This window comes from Aythya ferina, assembly GCF_964211825.1.
Source record: "Aythya ferina genome assembly, chromosome: 4".
Classification (NCBI taxonomy): Eukaryota; Metazoa; Chordata; class Aves; order Anseriformes; family Anatidae; genus Aythya; species Aythya ferina.
This window is the reverse complement of record NC_140300.1, coordinates 36,492,479-36,506,562: the sequence shown is the minus strand read 5'-3', so window position 1 is coordinate 36,506,562 and position 14,084 is coordinate 36,492,479. Positions and strand designations below refer to the sequence as shown.

At 36.7% G+C, this 14,084-nt stretch overlaps 1 long non-coding RNA gene across 1 annotated transcript in view; it reads right to left on the bottom strand.

The window, feature by feature from the left end:
• The window catches only part of LOC311436264, a 334,039-nt gene extending 320,369 nt beyond the window's left edge, over positions 1-13,670 (bottom strand). Inside the window, exon 1 of the long non-coding RNA XR_014692707.1 lies at positions 13,548-13,670. This is a non-coding gene — a long non-coding RNA (uncharacterized lncRNA). The remainder of the gene's footprint in view (positions 1-13,547) is intronic.
• Between the last annotated feature and the right edge of the window lie 414 nt (positions 13,671-14,084).

Sequence of the window (14,084 nt, the reverse complement as noted above, 5' to 3'; positions counted from 1 at the left end):
TTTCCAACCACTCATCTCCCAGCCTGTACCTCTGCTTGGGGTTGTTGTGCCCCAGGTAAAAACAAAACACTACGAAACAGTATTATCTATTACAAAAGATATACAAAACACTATTGTCTATTGTAACACCAAGAATCAACGTAAAAATAAAATCCTATAACGACATAGGTTTACTTTCTATACTGAGTACATCTCAATAAAAAAAAATCTACTTCGTAAAATGTACTTACAAAAAATATATATAATTTCCTTACCAGAGATGATCATGGACAATCTCCTTGACTGACAGAACTAGATTAGAGTCATTTAAGTGAAGCATCCAAAGATGGGAGAAAGATTTAGAAAGATTCCTTGATGTAGAAGGAATTCTCCAAGATGTAGAAGGAATTGATGTAGAAGGAATTCTCCAAGCATTGATGGATTTCGAACAAATAAATTAAAAAGAATAACTCAATTAATGGAAAATAAATATACGGAGGCGTTAGCTGTTCCGCATCTGTTTATTTTGTCTCATCTGAGAAAACAATAGAGAAGCATGACGATACTGCTCACCTTCAAATGCTAGTCCCAGTAGACTATTCTAGACTCAATATGGTAGAAGAAAAGCTTGTGAAAAAGTTTTAAATTCTTGGTGCCAACTTCTAAAAACATCATTTTATTCTATCTTCCAAAAGATCCATTTTCAATTGAAAATGAAATAAAACAGCCACGTAGCTTTTGCTATAAAAATATTGTAAATTCTTTCTTCGTCTCTTATGTATCATCGAAACACAAAAGCTATATTTTTGTAATTGTTCTCAGTAACGATCATCACCTATTTCAGAGTGCCCCAAAAGCACTGCTTGGTTCTTTATTTTCTGGAAACAAACTAAATATTACACCACAAAAATTCAACTCCCCCTATAAGTCAGAGGTAGTAATAACTACCTAAAGGGCTGCATCAACAGAGGAGTGGCCAGTAGGTCAAGGGAGGTGATTATGTCCCTCTACTCTGCCTTTGTGAAGCCTCACTTGGAGTGCTGTATGCAGGTCTGAGGATCCCAGCACAGGGAAGATGTATAGCTGTTAGAATGGCTCCAGAGGAGGGCTACGACATAGGACCAGAGTACCTATACCAGGAAATCATGTTTACCATGTTTTCTTAGCTTTGTATTTTTATGTTTCAACTACTTGTTGCTAAAACTGGAGAAATAGAGACCTCTCATCTCAGCATTGCTCCAAAAGGTGTAGGAAACTCAAATTTCAGTTGAATCAAAAACTTTAGAGGTAACTTGCTATGAACTAAAAAGAAAGCATTTGGGGTTTTCTGCTCTGCTCTCTGGTTTCGTTACCCCTACTGCTTTGGATTCTAAAGAGGAGAGGAGAGAAGTCCTTGCTGTCCTCATTTCACCCACCATCTTTAATTTTGTCAGTGACTTTAATTATATTTCTTCTTATAAGCTTGTCTTGCCTTTATTTTATTTTTAAAGAGATAAGAGCTTGCAGCAAGGCTCCCTAAAAAACTTTCAGCTCTATTTTTAATGCACACAGTAAAGTCAGAAGCATACATTAAAAAATACAAAGAGTAGCTGATTATTAATTCTAGTTAAAACTATTACTGAGAGAGAATCACTGATCAGAATTATACTAATTAATTTTACATATTCAGTGATTTTCTACAAGAGCAGCTTTGTGAGTACTTACAGTCTGTCAGGCTTTGCTTAATGTTAAACCCTCACCTTTTGTGCTTGCATGCTTTACGGTATTGTAGAAGACTTGTCGACAAAAGTAACATTTAAACTTTTAGTATGTGTGTGAGCTAAAATTGGAATTACTTCCTTTTGACATTAATTACTGCTTTGGATCACTAAGTAGGAGAAATGTTTATTAATCTATGTACAAAGTTCTCTTTAAGGGTAATCATTTCATCACTTTGCAGCATGATTCCAAAAACACAATTCAGCACTTGACAGCTTTTGTTAAGCTTGTTTTTGATAATTGGATACAGAAGTCGCTTGTGGCCATTTGGATGGAACTATTCTAGTTTCATAGAGCTTTTGAAAAATGATCAGACTTAAACACATCACTCATTCTGCTGAGCCAGCTTGACAGTTTTGATAGCCCATTACAGTAGTTTATATTTCATTTCTGGAAGATTTCACTAGACATCTCAGAACTAGGCTACCTTGGAAGCTCAAGTTCCAGTGGGCTCAGACTTTGATCTCAGGTCATCATTAGTTAATGCAAATAACCCATGGCGAGTTCTTCCATATTAACATTAACTGGGAACTTTTGAAGTACTACTTTCTCACACCCTTCTTTATTTATAACTGACTTGGACAACTCAAGAGGCATCTTTGTGAACGACCAAGAACTATTTCTCCATCATTTGATTAATAATTAAATCAAACAATAATTAATGGGTATGATATTTGTTTGATTAAAAGCAAGCCAGCAGTAGCCTTGTGGAAAATGAAGTTGTTTGCATTTTATTACAGAAAAAGTGAAAAAGAAATGCATATTGTAAATTCTCTCTGTTCTTTTCTCCTTTGAAATGGTAATAGCAATGCAATAGGGAGAGAAGCTGGATCAGGACTGAGCAAAGAGAGGGAACATTATTTGTGAATACTCTATGATGTACAAACCAAGTTGTGACTTGGTATTATCCACGCCCTTCTGTTTAACATCTTAAAAATTCATAGGGCCAGAAGTGCCAATAGTCAAACAGTAACATTGCATTTCCATCTGTCTACCCACAGAAGGGAGAAAGACATTTTATATTTCTCAAGAAAAACTCAGAGAAAAGTAATAGTGTAATGTGGCTCAAAAAGCAGCAGCAATTATTCCATTCCTCTGAACAGATGTTCTGAATGGGCCAGCTTTACAAACATATTTCATCAACAATAGTAATCTGACCTGGCTTGATAAACGAAAGAGCATTTATGATCCTTTCCCACAGAGGAATGCAAACACTCAAGAAACAGTTTTCTACATACTAAAATAAAGTATGCTTTTTGAACTGCAAGTAAAACTAAAAACAGTCCCATGCAAGAATCTGCTCAACTAGTCCACTCAGTTTGATGGAAACATCTCCATGTCATACTAGATGTATAACAGGATTTTGAACTCTAATCTTTCCATCAAAAAGTCCACTCAATATAAAACAACGTTGATTTTAACATGCATTTACATCAGCTAACAATCTTAACTCAATTTTTAAATCAAATCTCTTCATTTAGACTATTTAAAAATACAAAGTAATATATATATAAAAAAAAAAAAAAAAAGAAGGAAGGAAACTACTCTATTCTCTTCAGGATTTTCAGTGTGAAAATGCTTGTGCTAAACATTTTTCTCTTGTTTGGTGAACACATGAAAGACCAATGCCAAATATGAAGAAATAAAATACCTAAAAAATGTGATATGCGATAATTTACTCTCAACCAAGGTATATAGAACTGCATCTTGTTGAAATTGTTCAGACTTATGTAGCACATTTCTAAACAATCTGGATGAAAAAAAAATCCATATATTAGCATATACTTAAAAAAAAAAAAATAATCTACCAAGTATGACCAGGAAAGGTTACTCTCAACCACCCCAGACTGCTGCCTGCGTATTTATTTATTTATTAATCTTCACTTCCCACCACCCACACCTCCCTTCTCATGTTTAGATTACATTTAGGCAAGCACTAAATTAAACCACACAGTTTTATGCCCTTTTTTTTCCTCTCCTCAACATAACAGTACAAGCCTTCTTTGGAGCAATTTGTAGAAGGATTATAAAAAGGCACAGGCCACCCTGGCCAGTCCTATCATTTCCCATCTCACTCAGAATAATGAAAGCTAAAGACTAAGTTTCCATCAGAAGGAACTGTTTTCCTCTACCAGGAGAAACATGGGCAGAATAATGCATCTTAAAACTTGAGCAAAGTTAAGCTTGAAATCGTTTACCTGATACAAATAAATTGCCTAGGGATGATGAGGACACAATTAGGTCCTCCAAAAACATTAAAGCTGCTATTATCAGCACAGGATTTTATCAGATACTACAGACGAAGCTTCTGATATCAAATCCTACTTCTCTTTACCAACAAATTATAGAAATATTGTTATTTGATTATTCTTCTCCATGGTACGTACACTGATCTTCGGTGCTTGGTGAGCGTCAGGAAATAAAGCTTTACCATAACGATAAGGCAGACAGTTACTTTTCTCATTTTTATGTGGAGATAAATAAAGCTCAGAGAAGACAACTGAGTTACTCAGTTTAATCTTAAGAATCTCATGACAGAGCCAACAGCAGAATATTCTTAGCCCTATGTTTGGATTATAATAGCAATCATTAATTTAGTTGTAACATTTACACATACTTAAGTTTTGGCAGTATCTGGCTAAGATATTATGCAGCAAACACTTGGAGGATGTGTAGATCACATGTCTGGATGATTAAGGAGGAAATCACATTCCATGCTACCAGACACTGCAACAATGGGGCAAACCAGAGGGACTATCAGCCGACCATGAAAAAAAAAATCTTGGCAACATCCACTGCAATGTTAATTAAAAGGAACAGTAAATTAAAATACTGTCCCTAAACAGTTAAACAATAACATAAGTTAATAATAAGTTAAACAATCAATAACATGAGAAGACTAGTAGAGGGTTTGCCAGCATGCTTTGTAGACTTCTGGTACACAGATCACAGCTATGATTTTATTTTCCCCAGGAAAATAAAATATAGTAAGTAGAGGTGACAAGGTATTTTCAGCTATGAGGGACAAGGGTTTGTAAGTCTGATGAAGTGTGAGTGTGTGAGAGACATTTTAAATCTGTATTTCAATTCTTAAGATTCAGTAGACAGAGTCTTGGATGTCAGCGTTTTGTCCCAGTTGCAATGTGTTTGCAGCACGTAACTGAAAGATGTGAGCAAACTGTAACTCTGTGATGTACAAACATTCCCAATATTTGCAAGAAAACAAGGTCTTGTTCTTTGTGAAATAAAAATCAGGTTGTTTAATAGAAAACAATTATACTGGGCAATGACACAATGAATAGATTTCAACATGCCTTAAATTTTTAATGTTGAATTTTGCAGTAGCAAATCACTAGCATTAAAAATTGGAACTCACAGAATCACAGTTTGGTTGAGGTTAGAAAACCACCTAGTCTAACCCCTTGCCTCAAGCAGAGTCAGCTACAGTAAGGTTTCCCAGGATCATGTCCAGTCAGGTTTTGACTGTCTCCAAAGTCATTATTTCCTGTGCTTCAGTCTGTGCCCCATTGCCTCTTGCCGCATCACTGGATACAATGAGACAAGTCTTGCTCCATCTTCTTTACTCCCACTGATCTAATATTCACACATATTGATGAGATTCCTCCCAAGCCTTCTTTTCCCCCAGGTGAGCAATCCCATATCTTGGCCTCTCCTCACACGTTCAATGCTCCAACACCCCAAAACATCTTTATTGCCCTTTGCTGGACTTCCTCTGCTGTCTCTATCTTGTACTAGTGAGACCCAACACTGGTGACATCACTCCACGTCTCACAAGTGCTGAATAGAGAAAGATCATCTGTCTCAACCTGACTGGAACACTCTTCCTAATGCAGCCCATGAGGCTGGTAGCTTTCTTTGTTGCAAGGGCACGTTGCTGACTGATGTTCAACATAGCATCCACCAGGACGTTTAGGGCCTTGTCTTTAAAAGCTGCAGGAGGTTATTCATCCCCAGCTACAGGACTCTGCACTTCCTTTTGCTGAACCATTTCTCCAGCCTGCTAAAGTCCCTGTGTTGAATTCCACACACACTACAATTTGATAAAGCTTCTTCACATTGCCCCCAGTCATTTCACCAATGCTTTTATTAAGTAGTAGCAACATACACTGGTATACACAGCGAAGGTTTCTTTACATTAATTTTATCAGTACTGTATTGCTGTCTACTATTTAAAGCATGAAGATGAAAATTTTCTGCACCTTCGCAATAGGTCACCAAAATCTTCACCACCTTTTCAAAAATCCACTAAACTGTACAAATAGGGTGGGATGTACTTAGCCTCTTGCATCAGGAATTTTTCTGTAGAACTGTGAAGTCTTTCCATGTTTACCTGCCAAGTTTTCACTTATCAATCTCTCTTGGTGATTAAGTATGCCAGCCTGGATGTCAACTTCAGTATAAATAAACAGAGTATTTTCAGCTTCTCTCACCCTTGCACAGAGAGTTATTCTTAGTGTGAGATCTGTTTGAATCCCTCTTAAATAAAAACATAGATCTCAACACATACTTAGATATCTTAACAGAGCACTGTACTTTTAAGCTAATATTTTCAAGCTGTTGAATAATCACAGAACAGCAGCATTAGTTCAGAATAATGCTTTTAAAGGGAAATTTGAAAACTGTCTAAAAAGTTATGCTTGGACATACTGAAATCACAAGAGTGGATTTTCTTCCAACACAGACTATAAGCATGGGCAGCACTTCATAGCTTAAAGATGGCTTCATTCTACATTGGCTCTAAAGATGACTAATGTCAGTGAAGCCCAAGTGGTAGAATCACAGAATCATCAAGGTTGGGAAAGACCTCCAAGATCATCTGGTCCAACCATCCCCCCAGCACCAATATCACCCACTAAACCATGTCCCTAAGCACCACATCCAAATTTTCCTTAAACACTCCCAGGCACAGTGACTTCACCACTTCCCTGGGCAACCTGTTCCAGTGCCTGACCACTCTGAGAAGAAGTTTCTCAGAATTTCCAACCTGAATTTTTCCTAGTTTCCAACCTGCATGGATACCATGCAGTTAACATTAGCATCCTAGTAACTTGCATAAGATTAATTTAGGACCAGCCAATCAGAAGTAGGCGTATCAGAAATTACAAAGTCTGACTAAGAATTGTTAATACCCTTATGATAAAATTCTTAGAGGGAGCTTCAGCGGAATCAAACTGAAAAGAGAAAGGTAGATACATGAAAGTACTGTAGTCACTCAGTTTCTTCTTCCTGTAACATTTATCACCACAGCAGATGTGTAGTGTAGGAATGCTTTACACAAACACAACACTTATCTCTTCTGATAGAGTCCTAGATCCAAGGTTAGCATAAAATGCATGTAAACCATTTTGAGAAGTCCTAGAAGTTCTCTGCCTGTTTTAACTTTTTACCTTTAGCTCCCTAACTCCCTAATAAAGTCTACCTGGAAATACAATGATAATGCTAAAAATGTCCAAATATACACACAAACTTATCAGCTTTGTAAGAAACAGTACCCAACAATAATCTTTCCTGACTGGACCTCATGTCACTGCTGGACCCTTTCCTGCCATTAAGTTAGTTTAAGCAGCTGATATTTTCCTTGAACAGTTATATTGTAGGTTCACACTTCTTGGGTTCAGCATCAACTCTTTCTCTCCAACAACCTTCCAGTGAATTTCTCAGCTGATACGTATTTGAAATGGAAACCTTTTAGCTCTGATTTGTCACTACATCTAACCACACTCACAAGTAGTAGGGAGAGATGACCACAGTGAATTGGCTACAGCTTCATCACCCATAGCTGCTGGGTATAAATCAGCTGTATGTTGTAGACAGCAGCGGAGAAACAGATAAAATAAAGCTCTGTTTAGCCACTTTCTCCCTCTTCCTTGTTTTCTTTTCCCTGAAGGCACACAAAATATTTCCAGTGGAAAATATTTCCAGTGGAAATCATACTCCAAGTCATAACATTACCAAAGCAATTAATTCTCGTCTTCTGAAAGCAGATTTTCCAAGTGCATGTCATCATTTTTTTTCATAAATAGGAAAGCCTATGCCTTTGCAGAGGAAGAGATTGCTAAATAAGAGAAAAACAGTAGATGAAGCTTTTAGAAAGAACAGTAAAAAGAACTCATAAAAAACACAGCACAGAAGAGTTGGCAAAACTGCCAGTTATCCTCTTTCATGTCTGGGATATTATTTTTACTGCCAACGCAGTTTTGTTGTGTGCTCTGGCTGAATGCACCAAGTGGCAGCAGAGGTAATAGTCCTGAGGGAGAACTTTCCATCAGTAACAGCACCTCCAGAGGTCTGAATGTTGGGCTGAGACCCAGATGATGCAGGACTGACCTCCATGGATGATTTATTTGTTGTTCCTAATGAGAAGTGACTTACAAGTACTACATTTTATTATCATTATTTTATCAGGAGTTTAGCCTAGGAGCTTTGACTGGCAAGGGAGGTTTTCTTGGGCTGAAATATTACTTTCACAGTACATCTGAAGCATTTGCTGATGTAAATTGCTCCATATTTAAAAGGCCATCTATTTTCAGGTTGGGGCTTTTGGATTTCCTAGACACTTTTAGATAAGTCCCCTAGTTATTAAGCTGGTATTAAAAATCAGTACAAGTAATGGAGATTGAATCTACTCAGTGGTGGTACTAACACCTTTTACCTGGTAGAGATCAACACCACCAGTGTATACTTCTGCTCCAGGGTGCTGCAGTGCCAGGCTTGCAGTTTGCAAGGGTGGTGGTCACACTTCACATTGTAGGGAAATAAGACCCCAAGACCCTGCCATAACAGACTGTAATATCCTGAAGTATATCCTGAACTGCTCCTGCATTCACTTTAAATGTTAATAGTACCATCCAAAATTTCAGGACTGCATGATTAGCAAAAAAACTGCTACTGCAGGGGAAAGTACAAATGTCATATTGGGAATATTTTAGCTACCAATTCTTTTTCATAAATGCATTAAACAGCATTTTGTAGAAGGTTTTAGAAGAAACGTATACAACAATTAAGGAAGTTTTACAGTAATTTCACCTGCCTATATAAAACCATAGTATAAGATGATAAAAAAAGGAAACAAAAATGTTAAATTTTAAGATAACCTTGTCCTATTTATTAGTACAATCCACTTAATTTTATGGCATTTATAATAGATGTTAAAGTCTTATTAGCATAATAAAGAATTATAACCTGTAACAGTCAAGATACTAAATTACTGCTTTTGCATTTAAGATTTACATTGACAAATACATTGACCTTCACATTATGTTAAGCTTAAAGGTTAAAATAATTGCATGATTGTTGGCTTTGTCTTGTTGGATGCAAAATTTCCTCAGAAAGGTCTATTGAAGGACAAAAGATTGATACAAATTGGAGGGAAGAAAATTATGAATATCATGGGACAACTCACACAGAAAATTTTCCACAAGCTCAAGATTACATATGCCCACAGGAACAGAGAATGTGAGTGGAATTTAGTGATTTTTTTTTTTTTCTTTTTTCCTTTCTAGGGATGCTCAGCTGAGAATGGCATTTTGGGTAGTGACATTTTTTTAAGCTTTACCTTGTACTGACCACAGCGGTAATTCATTTGTTATAGGTTTTAGAAAAATGTTTTATTCATAGAGATTTCAACACACTCTCTTACAGCATCTTTTCTGAAAGCTTGAGATTGCTTTTCAACTGGAAGTCCCACCAACAATGCATCGCACCAAAGAGATGTTATACAAAAATATACAAAGTTGGAGGAACTCTAACACAGGATTCATTACCCAACCCTTTCTGATGATACTAATACAATTATAACAGCTAGAATAAATAAATAAATAAATAAATAAAAGGTTACAACACCTTGTAAAGCAAGCTTGAATTTGAGAATGCTAATGATTCACTACAGCCAACCACAGTCTTGGTAACTTAATCTCAGGGATCAAAGTTATCAGGATCAACTTGCCATTGAAGAAAATAAATCACCAAAAGTATTTTGCTCTTCCACTTGGGAGGGTTGGGGTGGTAGGATGACAGAGCCTTATTTCTGGTTCAGTTTAGGAATTTTCCTCATATTGTTATAGCTATGAATTTGAGAGGCCCATAGCAACGCAAAGAACTGGACAGGGAGGAGGTCATCCTCTTCTGTAGAAAGCAAAGAAATGGGAATGATACATAAGGCTTCCATTTCTAACCTGATTCAACTTGAGCATCCTTGTGGCAGTAGCACCTTCCCTCAAAAGCACAAGGACAGATCTGCTGAAATTCCTTTCTATACAGATTTTCAACCAGCTCTTTCCTTTGGCTTGCAAGCAGTATGCTAACCTGGGTGTTTGCTGACTGATCTGTTAGGATGATGTTAAACTCACTGTGCATTTTTTACTGACTGCCTACAATATGGCATATTGATTTTGCCTTTCCCTGGTTCACTTCTAAAACCTACACACTCAAAACTGTTACTTATTTGAAGCTTTCTGCTTCTTCAGCCCTGCTCTGACAGATATCTGTGTTCTGACACCATCTGCTATCTTCATATTCCATCACCGAACCACAGGCTAGCACTTCTGCTGTGACAGCTTTTGAGGTGTAAAACACACTTCTCTTGACATCTGCCTCAGCTCATCCACCCTCCAACTGAAAATATTCTTTAGAGATACTTTACATTTTAATTTCTCTACAGGATACTTCTTCACTCAAAGGATGCCAGCTTTCTGTGGTTTATTGTCTTCCCCATTTTGAAGAGAACTCAGTTTTTGTATACAAGCTCAGAGTGCAGTAGGCAGGGATCACCTGATGCGCAGTAGGAATGCTGCTTGTTACTGTGTGTGGCTTGTAAAGGCATACAGAGACCTGCACGTCTCTTATAGGTGTAAGAAGGTTAGATATCCCAACACTTTTGGTTGCAATGATGCATTTGGGTTAACAAAACCATCTGTTACCCTAAAATGAAAAGGAAAATACCAAGCAAGCTGATGAGATGTGTTATGGTCTACTGGACTAGGAAATGGAAGACAATCCCATCTGAAGATCCACCTCTGCACATAATCAGTCTACCTAGCATCTTTACCTTTCAAGTTTTGGTGACATTCACCTCATTTCCTCACAGAAGTCTTAAGAGTTAATTAGTGCTGTAAAAGCAGGTTGGTAATTTAGAACTAAGATGTAGCTCGTTCTCCAGCCTTTAACCACCATGATGCAATAAAGCTATTCCAAGAGCACAGTATGTTTTAAAATTACTTATCTTACTACAAAATGAACAGGTACACCTTTACAGATGGAAGGACTGAGATTTGCTGCTATTTCTTTTCAAACTATCTGGCCTTATGAATTTCAACATAACCAGATATATACAGAATATATTAGAATTAGGTTGTGGAACTTGCGTAATAATAGGTAAGAGGACTTACAAAGGAAAAGTTTCAGTTGCTAAAGATATAGTAAAAGAAAAAAATCTAACAGAAGTATCAAAGTTATAAACAAGAAATCATGGCTAGGAACTGGTAAACTCCCATCTTCACTAAATGTGTAAAGAAAATCAGTATTTCTGAATATCTTTCTTTTGTCTCTTTTCAAGTATTCTGAATAATGAGATAGTTTCTCTTAATAGAATGCTTCATTTTTTTCATATTTTTAAATAAGGATGAAAAACAATGTTTCCTACCAAATTGGAGTAATGTGACAGAGTGCAGGCTTGAAGAAAGTTCCTATAGATAAAACAGTCTATCACAGAATCATAGAACAGCTTGGGTTGGTAGGTATCTCAAAGATCACCCAGGAAGGTACCTCAAAGAGCACCCCCCTGCCATGGGAAGGGATGCCACCCACTGGATCAAGTTGCCCAGGGCCCCATCCAATCTGGCCTTGAATACCTCCAGGTATGGGGCATACACAGCTTCTCTGGGCAACCTGTGCTCCAAGTGAAAAATTTCCTCCTAATGTCTAATCTAACCCTCCCATCTTAGTTTAAAACCATTCCCCCTTGACCTACCATTATTTGACTAAGCAAAAAGTTGCTCTCCATCTCTTTCTATAAACCCCATTTAAGTATTAAAAGGCTGCTATGAGGTCTCTCTGGAGCCTTCTCTTCTACAGGCTGAACAACCCCAGCTCTCTCAGCCTTTCTTTGTAGCATAGGGCTTGAAGTATGTAACAGGTTGTTTTCATTCAGCTCAAGAGTTACTATTGCAATTAATTTCTTACAGACTTCTTATAGGTCTTCAAATGTATTTAACTTCTAAACAAGGTATTTAGCAGTCTGTGTTCACACCTTGCCAGAAACAGTCATCTCCAGTTATGCAGTTTATAACACATTTTTTATTAAGTATATTGATTTCCACCTCTCTTCATTGCTTCAGTTTCCTTATCATCTCTCTCTTTGAGTCTTCCTTTGCTCGTTTTTCCTAGCCGTACCTTCCAGAAAAAAAAAAAAAAAAAAAAAAAAAAAAAAAAAAGTATGTATTTTAAGGAATAAAACCTTTTTTCTTCAAGGTTCTACATTTGTACTTTTTATTAGTTCTTGACAAATATATTTCTAAAGTTTATGCTTGCCTAATGCACCGTCCATATACTCCTATTGTATCCAAATTAAATATATGTTCTGCATCAAGAAAAAGCAAAATAACCATGTTTTATGCTTTTTACACAGCAGGCCCAGGGCTCTCATAATAGTATCTGCAAATAGTCTGCCTATAATAATTCCCAACTGATCTAAGTGCATGTATCTCGCTAAAGTACTTCCTAATTTACCTGCCAGCATGCTGACAAAAATCTCTCCATCAGCATTTATTAATGAAATAGATCTGTACTGTAAGCAGTTAGTCAAACTCTCTCCTTTCTGGCTATTGCTAGTTTTTACTTTGTTCCAAGAGAATCCTCCTGCTTAAAAGATCAAAAATTAATCTCTCAATGCAATAGCATGTTGTTGTGGTGCTTGTTTTGTCGTTGTTGTTGTTGTTGTTTTTTATTTGTTTTGTTTTTTGCTTTTTTTTTTTTTTTTTAAATAGCCCTGTAAAGAAAGATACAAGAGTCTGTCTGTTACCTTGTTTAGGTAAGATCCTTTCACAAACATCCACACAGTACTTCATAATGGAAGATTTTTTTTAATTTCTAAATGAGAGGAAGTAAATATTTTAGATAGTAAAGTTAAGTGTTGTTCTAATTTATCTACAGCACATAATTCAAAATAAAAACATACAAAATCATGTTACCTTGAGTGAAGTAATAACTACTTGTCTTTCCAAAAGTTTTATACTTTTTTCTTAATATTTTTAAGGCTTCCCTCACATCCCACTGTAGCTGTAACTATATTCACTATATAGTATAAATAACTATAATATATAAATACTATTATATACATTTAATAACTATATTGTTACACATTTATGCCACACTTGCACATAAGTTCTCCGTTACATACTTAACCACATCTAAGACACTTCTGTTTGAACGTACAATTTTTCAGATGAATATTGTAGTTTGTTCTATCATTTCCCAAAGAGATTTGCTAGCTCTCTAGCTTTGAGGAAGAGGATCTATTTGCTTAGATTTCAGTTCCAGGAGTGAAAAGGCCTATTTGACACTGAGATCTTTAAGATTTTTTAAGAGGGGAAACTTCACTAATAAAATCACCTATAATTACACTCTACCAATATGCCATTGTATCTGAGATGAAAGAATTCTATGATAATAAGTCAAACAATGCTAACAAAACTCTGCTTGATCCATAGGGCATTACCATGGATATGGTAATGTTCTAGTCCCATATCTTATCACCTGAAACCATAAATACATCCTGTTGTTATACCTCTTACCTGTTTCTGCATTCCCCCAAAGGTTTAAGTTCACCTCCTCCACCCTGCACAATGCTAATTCCTCTGGCTCCATGAATCCTGGGCTGGCTGTCCCTTGAAAAGCCAGCCAACTCCCGTGCAGGACCCCGCAAAGCAGTCATGCAAAGGACTCTCCCCCACACACCATTTCCTATCTCAATGCCACCCCACGGTTTTCCATCTCTACTCCCTTTCCATCCACTCCCTTTTCCTTCCTTTCAGAACATGTCCTTCCTACCTCCTTCTTGATAACAATCGTGGGAAATGAAATATCTTGTTGTTGGTATAATTACTTCATTTTTTCTTCCTAGCATATTACTGCTTGGAGTAACGTAAGTCTTCTTAAACAACTTTAATCTCATTATTTTTCTTACCTTTTTCCCCACATTCACTTGGGGATCATTTTGCCTTTGGGTTTAGCAGACTGGCAACCTGCACTTGGTGCAATCTCACTATCTATGTGGAAAAAAAATTGAATTTTTCAGGTTCTCTTCCACTAAGTTCAGTTTCAATGATTGA